This window comes from Panthera leo, chromosome B1, assembly GCF_018350215.1.
Source record: "Panthera leo isolate Ple1 chromosome B1, P.leo_Ple1_pat1.1, whole genome shotgun sequence".
Lineage (NCBI taxonomy): Eukaryota > Metazoa > Chordata > Mammalia > Carnivora > Felidae > Panthera > Panthera leo.
In genome coordinates, this window is record NC_056682.1 from 96200868 (window position 1) to 96215648 (window position 14781).

Consider the following 14781-nt stretch of genomic DNA (forward strand, 5'->3'; position numbering starts at 1 on the left):
ATCCCTACCCACATTGACCTCACATCTAGCAGGGAATACAGATTTTTTCACTTGCAATTTTTTATCGAGGTAAAATATACGAAATATAAAATTTACCATCTTGACCATTTTCACATGTACAGTTCAGTCCCCCTAATGTTTCATTATATTCACATTATTGTGCAACCATTACCACTATTCATTTCCAGAATTTTTTCATCTTTCTAAACTGAAACTCTACCATTAAATAATAATTCCCCATTCCTTTTCCCACCAGGCCCTGGAAACCACCATTCTATTTTCTATGTCTGCTAATTTGACTATTTTAGGCCCTTAATTTAAATAGAATCATACAATATTTGTCCTTTTGTGTGGCTTATTTCACTTATTTCACTTAGCCTTCAATGTTCATCCATGTTGTAGCATGTGTCAAAATTTCCTTCCTTCTTAAGGCTATTCTGAATAATATTCCACTGTATGTATATACCATATTTTGTTTATCCATTCATCAATGGATATTTGGGTTATTTACACCTTTGGGCTATTGCAAATAATGCTGCTATGAACATTGGTATAACAATATCTGTTTGAGTTGTTGCTTTCAATTCTTTTGAGTATATACCCAGAAGTGGAATTGTTAGATAAGATGGTAAGTCTATTTTTACTCTTTTGAGAAATGACTATATTATATTTCACAGAAGCTGCACAATTGTACATTCCCAACAGTAGTGCATAAGAGTTTCAGTTTCTCTACATCCTCCCTAATACTTATTTTCTGGGGTTTTTAAACAGTCATCCTAGTGGGTATGAAGTAGTATCTATCTTATTATGGTTTTAATTTGCATTTCTGTAATGGTTAGTGAGATTGAGCATTTTTCCATGTGCTTATTGAGCATCTGTAGACCTTCTTTGAAGAAATGTCTATTCACATCTTTTGCCCATTTTCAAATTGGGTTGTTTCTTTTGTTTGTTATTGAGTTGTAGGAGTTCCTTATATATTCTGTATATTATCCCCTTATCAGATTCATGACTTGCAAATATTTTCTCCCATTCCATGAATTGTCCTTTCACTCTGTTGATGTGAACACAGACTTAAACAAATAATTACAAGTGTTAGGAATACTGTTAAAGTAAAGATATGGGGATAAATAATAAGAAGCCTCACCTAGACTGAGAAGTTAAAGGTCTTCCTCCCTCATTCACTCACTCAGTGCTCACTGCTCTAAGAACTGGGGACATAAGAGTGAACAAAAGAGACAAATTCCTGGATCCCAAGAAGCTCCCATTCTAATGACATTCATGAAGCAACATCTTAGCTGAAAGACAAAAAATAAAGATCAGTTTGTTAGAGGTAAGTAGAAGGAGGATAAGGCAGAAGAAATGAGAGAGTAGAAAGAGCTCTCCAGGGACAAGAAACAGCCTCTCTGAAGGCCCAGATAAAAGTGAGAAGTTGAGGGGCGCCTGGGTGGCTCAGTCAGTTAAGCATCTGACTTCGGCTCAGGTCATGATCTCATGGTCCTTGAGTTCAAGCCCCACATTGGGCTCTGTGCTGACAGCTTAGAGCCTGGAGCCTGCTTCTGACTCTGTGTCTCCCTCTCTGTGACCCTCCCTCATTCATGCTCTGTCTCTCTCTGTCTCAAAAATAAATAAACATTAAAAAAAATTTTTTTAAGTGATAAGTTGATATGTTTAGAGAACAGAATGAAGTCTACCAAGACCTGAGCAGAGAGAGCAGCAAAATGGTAAACCTAACAAAATGAGCAGAACCCAGATTACAGAGAGTCATATACTGTTCTAGGACTATAGTTATCATCTTAAAGCAATAAAAAGCCATTAAAGGTTTTAACCAGAAGAAGCAGTGACATAAACAGACCTTATATTTATGTATGGAATGTTACATAATGTTCCAAGTATGGAACATTACCTGACTCCAGCAAAGAAAATGGATGGAAGGGAGAGCAGGACTACAGTGAGAGACCAATTAAAAGCATAATGCAACAGTAGAGCTTAGATAAAAGGAAAAGGAAAAGGAAAAGGAAAAAGCCAGGGGCCACCCGGGTGGCTCAGTCGGTTAAGCATCCTACTTCGGCTCAGGTCATGATCTCACGGCTCGTGACTTCAAGCCCCATGTCTCAGAGCCTGGAGCCCACTTTGGATTCTGTGTCTCCCTCTCTCTCTGCCCCTCCCCAGCTCATGCTCGGTCTCTCCCTGTCTCTCAAAAATGAATAAATGTTAAAAAAAATATTTAAAAAAAAGAAAAGAAAAAAAGCTGTACTAATAAGAACACTAAAGAGAACTGACAAAAAACAAACTCTACCTAGCTTGACTAAAAGAAGAAACTTACCTTCTTATAAAATAGGAAGGTCCAAGGGGTAGCCTTAGGTACAGTTGGATCCAGGGATTCATATGAAGTCAACAGGTTCCCCCCTCCACCATATACATTTATGGTCACCCAAAATCATTCTTATAATTTTAGAGTTTTCCACATGTGAATAATCCTGCCTTTCAAACGTAGAATATAAAAAATTACATTTACTAGGGAGTCAGAGAAGATGGCAGAGTAGATGGATCTTGAGCTCACCTCTTCCAAGGACACACGAAGAAAACAGCTATATCTATATGACTAACTCTAAAAATGACCCAAAGACTAGCAAAACAGACCTTCCACAGTTAATCATAGAGAAGAGGTCACATCAAAAAGGGTAGGAGGGGTGAAGACATGGTTCTGAACTAAACCCTTGGCAGTACTAGCCACAAACAGGAGGGACACCACAAGCATGGAGAAGCAAGAGGATTAGATCCCATACCAGGTGCCCTGGTCCCTGGGGACCTGTACTGGAAAGACAAATACCCATAACTTGTGGCTTAAAAAATCAGTGGTGTTTAACTGCAGGAACTTTAAAATTCAGTGGGCTTAGCACCAGGAGAGCCAAAGGGCAATGGGAAATTGAGTCACTTCACTTAAAAAGCCAGAATAATAAATGACTTGGCCCAAGACTCAGCATAGAAGCAGCCATTTGAAAAGTGCTTGGTTATAAGTAAAGGAGATTTAGTGACTAATCTTAGAATATGTGCTAGAACTGCTGGTGGGAATTCAAACTGGTGCAGTTACTTTGGAAAACAGTATGGAGGTTCCTCAAAAACTTAAAAATAGAACTACCCTATGACCCAGCAATTGCACTACTAGGTATTTATCCAAGGGATACAGGTGTGCTGTTTCGAAGGGGCACATGTACCCCCATGTTTATAGCAGCACTATTAACAGCCAAAGTATGGAAAGAGCCTAAATGTCCATCGACAGATGAATGGGTAAAGAAGGCATGGTATGTATATACAACAGAGTATTACATGGCAATGAAAAAGAATGAAATCTTGCCATTTGCAACTATGTGGATGGAACTAGAGGGTATTATGCTAAGTGAAATTAGAGAAAAACAAATATCATATGACTTCACTCATATGAGGAATTTAAGATACAAAACATATGAACCTAAGGGATGGGAAGCAAAAATAATATAAAAATAGGGAGGGGAACAAAACATAAGAAACCCTTAAATACAGAGAACAGGGGTGCCTGGGGGGCTCAGTCAGTTAAGCATCTGACTTTGGCTCAGGTCATGATCTCACAGTTGGTGGATTCAAGCCCTGCATCAGGCTCTGTGCAGGCTCAGAGCCTTGAGCCTGCTTGGGATTCGGTGTCTCCCTCTCTCTCTCTGCCCTGCCCCCCCCCCTCAAAAATAAACATTAAAAATTTTTTTAAAAAGAAAAGAAAAGAAACTCTTAAATATAGAGAACTGAGAATTGTTGGAGGGGCCGTCGGGGGTGGGGATGGGATGGGATAAATGGGTAAGGGGCATTAAGGAAGACACTTGTTGGGATGAGCACTGGGTGTTATACATAAGGGATGAATCACTGGAATCTACTCCTGAAATCATTATTGCACTATATGCTAAGTAACTTCGATGTAAATTTAAAAAATTTTTTTTAATTTTTAAAAAATAGCATGCACTAGAGAAGCAAGAATCTGCAGGATATTTCTCTAGGAAAAAAAGTCCTAGTATACATAATTCTCTTCCCCTAACTCTTAGCCCAGATAGCCAGACACTTGCAGTAGCCAACACTAACACTCTCCATCTACCTGGCTAGCACTGGGTGCCCAACTCTTATGTTCCCCTCTAGATCCACCCCATCCAACCCACTACCTCTGCAAGCATCCCTCCAAAGCAGCTCCTGCCCCACTATACCCTGCAAGCAGCCCTAGTAGGGACCAGCACCACTCCAAAGAGACTTCTACCCTGGAGGAAGGGGAAGTAACCTCTCACATCAGCATGCCTGCAGTTCTAGCATCCTGGCATCTTAACTGGCTGTGTAGGGAGCAAGTCCTGTGGTTCAGTGTGCCTGCAACTGTGGTGGAGAGGCTAAATGCAGACACCTTGGCTGACTGCCAGACCAGTACACCAATGAGATCTTCTCAGTTAGCCACTGCATGGAGAACAAGCCCTGCTTTTCCATGTGCCTGAAGTAGTGAGAAGTTAATTACTGACACAGAGGCTACCTGCTGGCTCCTTCCACCAACGGGCCTGTGACGGCCTTAGACAGGCATCTGAAAAATGCATGAACCAAACACCGCCTAATGTACTCACAATAGGCAAAGTGGGTCAATGTAGCCAGCTCGGCTGAAATCAACTGATGCTCAGCCACAACAGTAGGGTGCATACAGCCCACATGGGACACTCCTAAAGCTCCCGATTCTGGAGACCAGGAGGGATTGCACTACAGGACACCACAGGACCTCTTCTACATAAGGCCACCACTTTCAAGACCAAGAGATGAAGCTAATATATCTAACACATAGAAACAAACACAGAGTTAGATAAGATGAGGAGATAGAGGAATATGTCCCAAATGAAACAAGACAAAATCACAGTAAAAGAACTAAATGAAAAGGAGCTGAGCAATATGTCTGATAAAAATTCAAAGTAATGGTCACAAAAGTACTCACTGGACTTGAGAAAAGAGTAGGTGAACTGAGTAAGAACTTCAACAAAGAGAGAAAATATTAAAAAAAAGAACCAGTCAGAGGTAAGGAACTCAATAACTGAATAAAACACACACACACACACACACACACACACACACACACACACACACACTATAAGGGATCATTAGCAGATTAGTGGATACACAAGAATAGATCAGCAATCTATACCCTGGAAAGCAGGGTAATAGAAAGCAACAAGCTGGGGCACCAAGGTGGCTCAGTCGGTTAAGCATCCAACTCTTGATCTTGGCTCAGGTCGTGATCTCATGGTTCCTGAGTTCAAGCCCCACATCAGGCTCTGCACTGACAGCTCAGAGCCTGCTTGGGATTCTGTCCATCCTCTCTCTCTGCCCCTCCCCCGCCTGTGCTCTCTCTCTCTCTCTCTCTCTCAAAAAAAAAACTTAAAAAAAAAAAAGAAAGCAACCAAGCTGAGCAGCAAAAAGAAAAATGAATAATAAAAAATGAGAAGAGGTTAAGGGAACTCAGCAACATCATAAGTGTAATAACATGTGCATTACAGTAATTTCAGAATGAGAAGAAAGATAATGGAACAGAAATTTTACTTAAAGAAATAATGGCCAAAAAGTTTCCCAATGTGGGGAAGGAAACAGACATCCAGGTCCAGGAAGCACATACATCTCCAAACAAAATGAACCCAAGGAGGTCCACACCAAGGAAGTCCACACGTGATTAAAAAGGAAAAACAGAGTGATAAAGAGAATTTTAAAAGCAGCAAAAGAAAACAGTTTCATTTGAGGGAAACCCCATAAGGCTATCAGCTGATTTTTCAGCAGAAACTTTGCAGAAGAGTGTGGCATGATATATTCAAAGTGTGAAAGGAAAAACCCTACAACCAAGAATACTCTACCCAGGTTATCATTCAGAGCAGAAGGAAAGAGGGTTTCCCAGACAAACAAAGGTTAAAGGAGTTCATCACCCCTAAACCAGTCTTATAATAACTATTAAAGGGAATTCCTTAAGTGGACAGAAAGTCCATAACTACAAGTAAGAAAATTATGAAAGGAAAAAATTTAACTGGTAAAAGCAAACATATAGTAAAAGTAGTAAATTAGTCACCTATAAAGCCAGTATGGAGGTAAAAACACAAAAGTAGTAACATTAATTATTTCCACAAAAATTAGGAGATACACAAAGCAAAAAGATGTTAAGTGTGACATCATACACATAAAATGTGGAAGGAGAAGTAAAAATTTAGTGCTGTTACAATGTGTTCAAACTGAATCACTGGATTCTACTCCTGAAATCATTATTGCACTATACACTAACTTGAATATAAATTAAAAAAAAAAAAAAAGAATGTGTTCAAACTTGAGTGATCATCAACTTAATAAAGACTGTAATACACATAAGATGTTATATATGAACCCAATGGTAACCACAAATCAAAAACCTGTCATATATATACAGAAAAACTACAGAGAAATTTAACAAGTACAACACTAAGGAAAACTACAAAACCACAAGGGAAGAGAGCAAGAAAAGAAGAAAGGAACAGAGAAGAACTACAAAAACAACCAGAAAACAAGTAAAATGGCAATAAGTACATACCTATTAATAATTACTTTACGTATAAATGGACTAAATGCTCTAATCAAAAGACAAAGGGTGACTGAATGGATAAAAATACAAGACCCATCTATATGCTGTCTACAAGAGGCTTACTTCAGACTTAAAGACACATACAGTCTGAAAATGAAGGGATGGAAAACATATACCATGCAAATAGAGAAAAAATCTGGGGAACAATACTTGTATCAGACAAAAATAGTCTTTAAAACAAAGACTGTAGCAAGTGACAAAAAAGGGGGGGCACTACATAATGATAAAGGGATCAATCCAAAAAGGGAATATAACAACTGCCAATATATGTGTACCCCAAATAGAAGCACCTAAATACATAAAGCAAATATTAGCTGACACAAAGGGAGAAATTGATAGTAATATGCTAATAGTAGCGGGGACATTAACACATCACTTACATCAATGGAGACATCATCCAGACAAAAAATCAATAAAGAAACAGAGGCTTTAAACAACACATTAGACCAGATGGACTTAACATATATACCAAACATTTCATCCTTCTCAAGTGCACATGAAACATTCTCCAGGATGGATCATATGTTAGGCAACAAAACAAGTCTCAATAAAATTAAAAAGATATAAAGCATACCAAGCATTTTTTCTGACCACAACAGTATGAAACTGAATATCAATTACAAGAAAAAAATCTGGAAAGAATACAAACACATGGAAACTAAACAACATGCTACTAAACAAAAATAGGTCAATAAAGAAATCAAAGAGAAAAAATACGTGGAGACAAATGAAAATGAAAACACAATGGTCCAAAATCTTTGAGATACAGTAATAACAGTTCTAAAGGGAAATTTATAATGATATAGGCCTACCTCAATGAACAAGAAAATCTCAAATAAACTACCTAACTTTACACCTAAAGGAGCTTGGAAAAGAAGAACAAAGCCCAAAGCTAGTAGAAGGAAGGAAATAATAAAGATTAGAGAAGAAATAAATGATATAGAGACTAAAAGAACAACAGAACAGATCAATGAAACCCGAAGCTGATTCCTTGAAAAGATAAACAAAATTGGTACACCTTCAGCCAGATTCATTAAGAAAAAATGAGAAGGAACTCCAATAAAATCATCAATGAGGAAGGGTGAAGAACAAATGACACCACAGAAATGAAAAGAATTATTAGAAAATGTTATGAAAAATTTTATGCCAACAAATTAGACAACCTAGAAGAAATGGATAAATTCCTAGGAACATACAAATCTCCCAAAACTGAATCAGAGTGTAATAAAAAATTTGAACAGATTACTGCTAATGAAATTGAACTGGTAATCTAAAAACCCCCAACAAACAAAAGACCAGGACCAGATGGCTTCAAAGGTAAATTCTACAAAACATTTTAAAAAGAGTTAGTACTTATTCTTATCAAACTATTCCAAAGAATAGAAAAGGAAGCAAAACTTCCAAACTCATTCTACGAGGCCAGTATTACTCTGATACCAAAAAGGCCAACAAAGGGCCGGGGGGAACTACAGGCCAATATCTCTGATGAACCAAGAGGCAAAAATCTTCAACAAAATATTAGCAAGCCAAATTCAACAATACATTTTAAAAAATCATTCACCAAGTGGTATTTATTCCAGGGATGCAAGGGTGGTTCAATATTCATAAACCAATCAATGTGAAGCATCACATTTGGAAGAAAAAGGATAAAATCTATATGATCTTTCTTTCAATAGATACAGAAAAAACATTTGAAAAAGTACAGCATCTGTTCATGATTAAATTCTTCACAGAGTGGGTTTAGAAGGAACATATCTCAACATAACAAAGACCAGACATAGCAAACCCAGAGTTAATGGCATACCCAATGGTGAAAAACTGAAAGCTTTTCCTCTAAGATAAGGAACAAGACAATGATGTCTACTCTCACCACTTTTATTCAACATTGTATTGGAAGTCTTAACTGTAGCAGTTAGACAAGAAAAAGAAATAAAAGGCATCTTAATTGGTAAGGAATAGTGTCATTGTCACTATTTGAAGATGACATGGTACTATATATAGAAAATTCTAAACTCCACGAAAAAAAAAAAAAACCCTCAGGATACAAGTTGGCAGGATACAAAATTAAGATACAGAAATCTGTTGCATTTCCATACACTAATAACAAAGTGGCAGAAAGAGAAATTAAGAAAGCAATCCCATTTATAAAGAATAAAATACCTAGGAAAACATGTAACCAAGGTGAAAGAATTATACTCTGATAACTATAGGACTCTATTGAAAGAAGTTGAAGATGACACAAATGGAAAGATATACCATGCTCATGGATTGAATGAATCAGTATCATTTAAATGTCCACACTACCTAAAGCAATCTACAGATTCAGTTCAATCCCTAACAAAATACAAATAGTATTTTTCACAGAACTAGAACAAATAATCCTAAAATTTGTATGGAAATGCAAATGACCTCAAATAGCCAAAGCACCCTTGAGAAAGAACAAAGATGAAGGTAGCACAATCCCCAATATCAAGCTATACCACAAAGCTCTAGTAATCAAAACAGTATGGTACTGGCACAAAAACAGACACATAGATCAATGGAACAGGATAGAGAACCCAGAAATAAACCCACACCTATATGATGAATTGACCTATGACAAAGGCGACAACAGTATACAATGGGAAAAGACAGTTTTGCCAATAAATGGTATTTGGAAAGCTGGACACCTACATGCAAAAGAATGAAACTAGACCACTTTCTTACACCATATACAAAAAAAAAAAAAAAAAAGAAAGAAAACCTCAAAATGGATTAAAGACCTAAATGTAAGACCTGACACCATAAAACTCCTAAACAAAAACATAGGTGGTAGCTTCTTGGACACCACCCATAGCAACATATTTATGGACATATATCCTCAAGTAAGGGAAACAAAAGCAAAAATTAACTATCAGAACTATACCACACTAAGAAGCTTTTGCACATCAAAGGAAACCATCAATAATACAAAAAGCCAACCTACTGAATAGGAGAAGACATTTGCAAATGATACACTGGATAGTCAATATCCAAAATATATAAGGAACTCATACAACTCAACTCCAAAAACAAATCTGATTAAAAAGTTAGCAGAGGACCTGAATAGACAGTTTTCAAAAGAAGACATATAAATGGCCAACAGACACATGAAATGGTGCTCAACATCACTAATGATCAGGGAAATGCAAATTAAAACCACAAGATACCACCTCACACTAGGCAGAATGGCTAGTATCAAAAAGACAGGAAACAAGTGTTGGTGAGGATATGGAGAAAAGGGAACTCTTGTGTACTGTTGGTGGGAATGTAAATTGGTGTACCCACTGTGGAAAACAGTATGGAGTATTTGGGCCTAGAGAATAAAAAAGAGTCTCCTTGGGAAACATCTCATCTTAGGCAGTAGGCTGTTCAATGAGCAGTGCTTGCTGGGAGGAGCTGTCTCACTGGGAGTACTAGTTGCTGTTGAGACCTCCAAACCCTGGTCTCTCCCTTCATCATCATGTTGTCACAGCCTGAGCACCAGTGGGTCACTGGTTGCTCCTCCAGTTTGGAGATGCAGACAAAAGGGCCATAGTCTATCACAGGGCAGAAAGTTTTATGGCAATTGTAAATGAGTCCAGGTGAGGAGTTAGAGCCACTAGTCTCTCTTCCGAATTAGTAAAAGAGATTATAATTGTTTTCTTATCACCTGGAATTCTAGCCTTTAACCAACAAGTTTTCTTTTCTCTACTTTGTCCCAATACCCTGAATTATGTCTCTTTGGACTCCATTAAAGTTCTCTTTTCCCTTGACCATTATCTCAACAAACAATACAATATAGACTTAACTGAACTGCCTTTATGCAACATTTCAAACAAACTCCAATGATATTTGAGAGTTCAGACAACAAGTACTGCTCCTTATCACCCTTTGTTCTCATTTCCATCAAGACAAAACAAAACAAAATAGGTAGATAAAGACATATGACAGAGAGATGGATAGATAGAAAGAAATAATAGGATAGACTGACAGATGGGTAAATAGATGGATGATAAATAAATTAGAAAAGGGAAGGGAAGGAAGGAGAAAGGAAGGCAAGAGAAGAGCGCAGAGGAGAGAAAAAGAAAGGAGGGGAGGGGATGGTAGGAGAAGGGAGAAGAAGAGATAGGTAAGATTTGGGCAACCCTTTGATGGCTAAAAAAAAAATTGTAAGTATTCTTTGAACTAATCCTTTGTGAAAAGAATAATCTTGTTTAGAAATCTAATTTGCAAAATTAAAGCTCATTTCCTTAATTCCCTGACTTACACACCCAAAAAACTATGACACCTGCCAGGCAAAGGTGCATTTGAAGTAGGAAAGGCCTAAGAAAGAGTTAGAAGGTCACTCTGGAAATGTCTTCTTAACCTCTGAATCAGAATTCATCTTAAAATCCCTGGGGTAAAAGAATCAGTTCAGAGTCAAAGCCAGAGCACTCTACTCCAAAGATCTCTTTACCTCTGCTTCCCAGGTAAACAACACTCTTAAATCAAGATTAATCTCACTATAATGATGAAGAACTGGCATTGTCTCTCAATAAGGATCAGCCAGTGGATTGTGGCAGCTCAAGAAGGGAGTCAGGAGCAGAGTTTCAAGAGCCACTGTTTGTGTAGTCCTCACTTAAAATCCCTGTAGTGAGTTTATTCCCTCAAGGGCCCATAAGACTTCTATTTCCCATTCAAATAAGCACCATGGTTTATTCTTGGCTGTAGAACCTACGACATTCCAGAGACTCAGATGAGAAGACAAACATATCCTGGACGATAAATTCTTAAACTCTGATGTACATATGAATTTTCCAAAGAGGAGGATCATCATAATGGTAAGCTCCCAGCACCCAACCCTCAGAGTCCTACAACATATGACCAAAATTATTACTACATTTTTTTTGTTTGTCTGTTTCTTTGTTTAGAGAGAGTGCGTGTGAGCAAGGGAGAGGCATAGAGGGAGAGAGAGAATACCAAGCAAGTTCCACACTCAGCACGGAACCTGACGTGGGGCTCAATCCCACGACACTGGGATCATGATCTGAGCCAAAATCAAGAGTTGGATGCTCAACTGACTAAGCCTCCCAGGTGTCCCTATTACATGTTTTTTGTTTGTTTGTTTGTTTGTTTGTTTGTTTGTTTGTTTGTTTTAAACACACCCTGTGTCTCACCTTTACATCTTTACTCATATGCTCTCTTTTGTCCATAGAGCTTTCATCCTCCAACTGACCAGGCTTCAAAGTCCAGCTTAAATTTTTTAGAAAATCTTCTCTGATCTTCTGAGTTGGATTTTATTGTTCTTTTTCTAGTATTTCTTCAAAAGTTTTATTTTTGTGACTCTTATTCTATTGTAATTAAGGGCTTATACATCTGCCTTCTCTACTATGTAATAAGCTCCTTGAAGATGGGAATAATTCCTTATTAATTTTTATACCCTCAAAGGACCCAGGAAAATTCTTTGCACCTAAAAGCCCATCTATAAATATCTGCTAAATTCACATGTGTATATATTTAAGAAATCATACACTGGAATTTAGTGTTTTTGAAACTGATCATTATGATCATTTATCTATGTAGACAAAATGTAGCTTTCAAGGCTTTGGCAACCTATCTCTTAGGAATTGACATAAAGGTCTTAAAGACATATTTATCATAGCCATGAAGTATCCTCTCCACCCAACTTTGGCCTCTCCCTCAAATCACAGTGATGGCTGAGCTTATGGATAAAATTATCACTTTAGAGAAAAATAATTGTTGTAATCTTCTTTCCTGGTTAAAAACACAAGGAAATATTTCCCCCTCTGAAGAGCCTAGTATATGAGAGATGAAAAATATTTCAATTCAGAAATAGGAATGGCAGGGATAAATTCTCAAGGCTTCAGAACGCTTTGTAAAACCCACCATGGACTTTCAATCCTTGTATTTAGCAAGTCCCAGAAGCTACATGGTGCAGCAAAATGGCTTTGGACTTACCCCAGTTCAGCCACTGATAGCCTTTGAGACCTTATTGACTGCAAGCAAGTCACTCCTTGCTTGCAGTCTCAATTTCCCTATCAATAAGCCAACATACTGGCTAATCTCTAAGGTTCCTTTTATCACCGATCTCTGACTCTGAGATATTAAGATGTCTCTAGTCTTCAGCCATTTGAAGCAATACAGCAAAGGGACAAACAATCTGAGCTCTAGAATCAGACCCCAAGAGAGGTCTAAATCCTACCTTGGCCCCTCAGCTGTGTAGCATCAAGGAAGATAGATAATCTCTCTGTTCTCAGTTTCTCCATCTGCAGGGAAGTTAATAATAATAGTAACTTGTTATTTTAAGGACTAAAAGAGATGTGTAAATTGCTTAGCACAATGCCTGGCACATAATAAGCACTTGATAAATTTTGCAACTATTAACTTAAGTGGGATCTATTTTTCCCCCAAGCAGTTAAGCACTCATTTATGCTTCTAAATATCAGTTTACAACCACATATATGTTAATAAAAGAAGATGGTACTTGAAGGATGCATTATACACAGTGTAATTTCAAGCAGTTTAGCACTTGGCTATCTCAGTGTGTTTCCACACTTGAGATTACCAACACTGCATCTTATTAAAAGAATATGTTACTTGAAGGGAGCCATTATACATATTATAGTTTAAAATACTATAGTTTTAGGCAGTTAAGTGAAAGGTTATTCCCATATGCTTCTACACATAAGTTTACAAATCCATATATTTTAATGAAAGATGCTACTTGAAGGATAGTTTATACACAGTGAACTTCCAAGCACTAGGCCATTCATTTTTTTAAAATATAATTTATTGTCAAATTGGCTAACATACAGTGTGTACAGTGTGCTCTTGGTTTTGGGGGTAGATTCCCATGATTCATCACTTATATACAACACCCAGTGCTCATCCCAACAAGTGCCCTCCTCAATGCCCATCACCCATTTTCCCTCTCCCCCACCACTCCATCAATCCTCAGTTGTTCTCTGTATTTAAGAGTCTCTTATGGTTTGCCTCCCTCCCTCTCTGTTTATACCTATTTTTTCCCCTTCCCTTCCCCCATGATCTTCTGTTAAGTTTCTCAAGTTCCACATATGAGTGAAAACATGATATCTGTCTTTCTCTGACTGACTTATTTCACTTAGCATAATACCCTCCAGTTCCATCCACGTTGCTGCAAATGGCCAGACTTCATTCTTTTTCATTGCCAAGTAGTATTCCATTGTGTATATAAACCACATCTTCTTTATCCATTCATCAGTTGATGGACATTTAGGCTCTTTGCATAATTTGATTATTGTTGAAAGTGCTGTTATAAACATTGGGGTTTATACATGTGCCCCTATGAATCAGCACTCCTGTATCCTTTGGATAAATTCCTAGTAGCACTAGGCTATTCAAATGGATCTATTTTCAAAAACAGTAAATGTATCCTGAGACTACTAAGGGAAAACTACCTTTTGCAGGTATGTGCCCAACTATGCCCTGAGGCAGTCAGGAAACAGCCATGGACTCATGAAGGTGAGCCCTTCAAGAGTCCTTCTGGTAAGTCAGAGCCATATGCTCCATGAGTGTATTTTCTTGGTATGAATAATTTTGTTTGTATTTAATTGAATTATTTACCAACATTTAAAAATCAGGATTTCATATTTCTGTCTTATTTTGAAACATTGGGAGTATCTGGCAATAGTGAACTTGCATTCCTGCATAGCATTAATAACTAAAGCTTCCCTCTGAAAGTTCCCATCACTCTCTAATGTCCTCCACCCAGCCTGTTCTCCTCATTTACACTACATGCCTCACCCTTCTAGATATTTCATTTTTGATCCCCTGTCTTAGGGAATGAAGACAGCTGTTCTTATCCCTTAAATCCCACAAGCAGAGTCTAAGAAAAAACCAACACACAGAGGGAAGTGGAACTGAAACATGGAGTCAGAGGGAGCCCTAAATATATCATTTGATCTCTGGATCCAGCTCTGCCTGAAACCCATACATCCTTAGCTTTCCCAGTTAAATGAGTCATTAAATTCCCTTTTTAAACTGAGGTAGCTTTATTTGGGTTTTTGTCCCTTGCAACCATGAGACATAACCAATTTCATGACTAAGGTGGCCAATTCATCCTTGTTACATCACGGAGAGTCCTACATCCCTGGAAACCTCTC

The 14781-nt window shown here is 37.8% G+C and overlaps 1 long non-coding RNA gene across 1 annotated transcript in view; it reads right to left on the bottom strand.

The window, feature by feature from the left end:
• Window positions 1–1155: 1155 nt before the first annotated feature.
• LOC122217005 overlaps window positions 1156–14781 on the bottom strand; it is a 43398-nt gene continuing 29772 nt past the window's right edge. Inside the window, exons 5-6 of the long non-coding RNA XR_006201244.1 lie at window positions 12843–12906; window positions 1156–1295 (exon numbers count right to left, since the gene is read on the bottom strand). This is a non-coding gene — a long non-coding RNA (uncharacterized LOC122217005). The remainder of the gene's footprint in view (window positions 1296–12842; window positions 12907–14781) is intronic.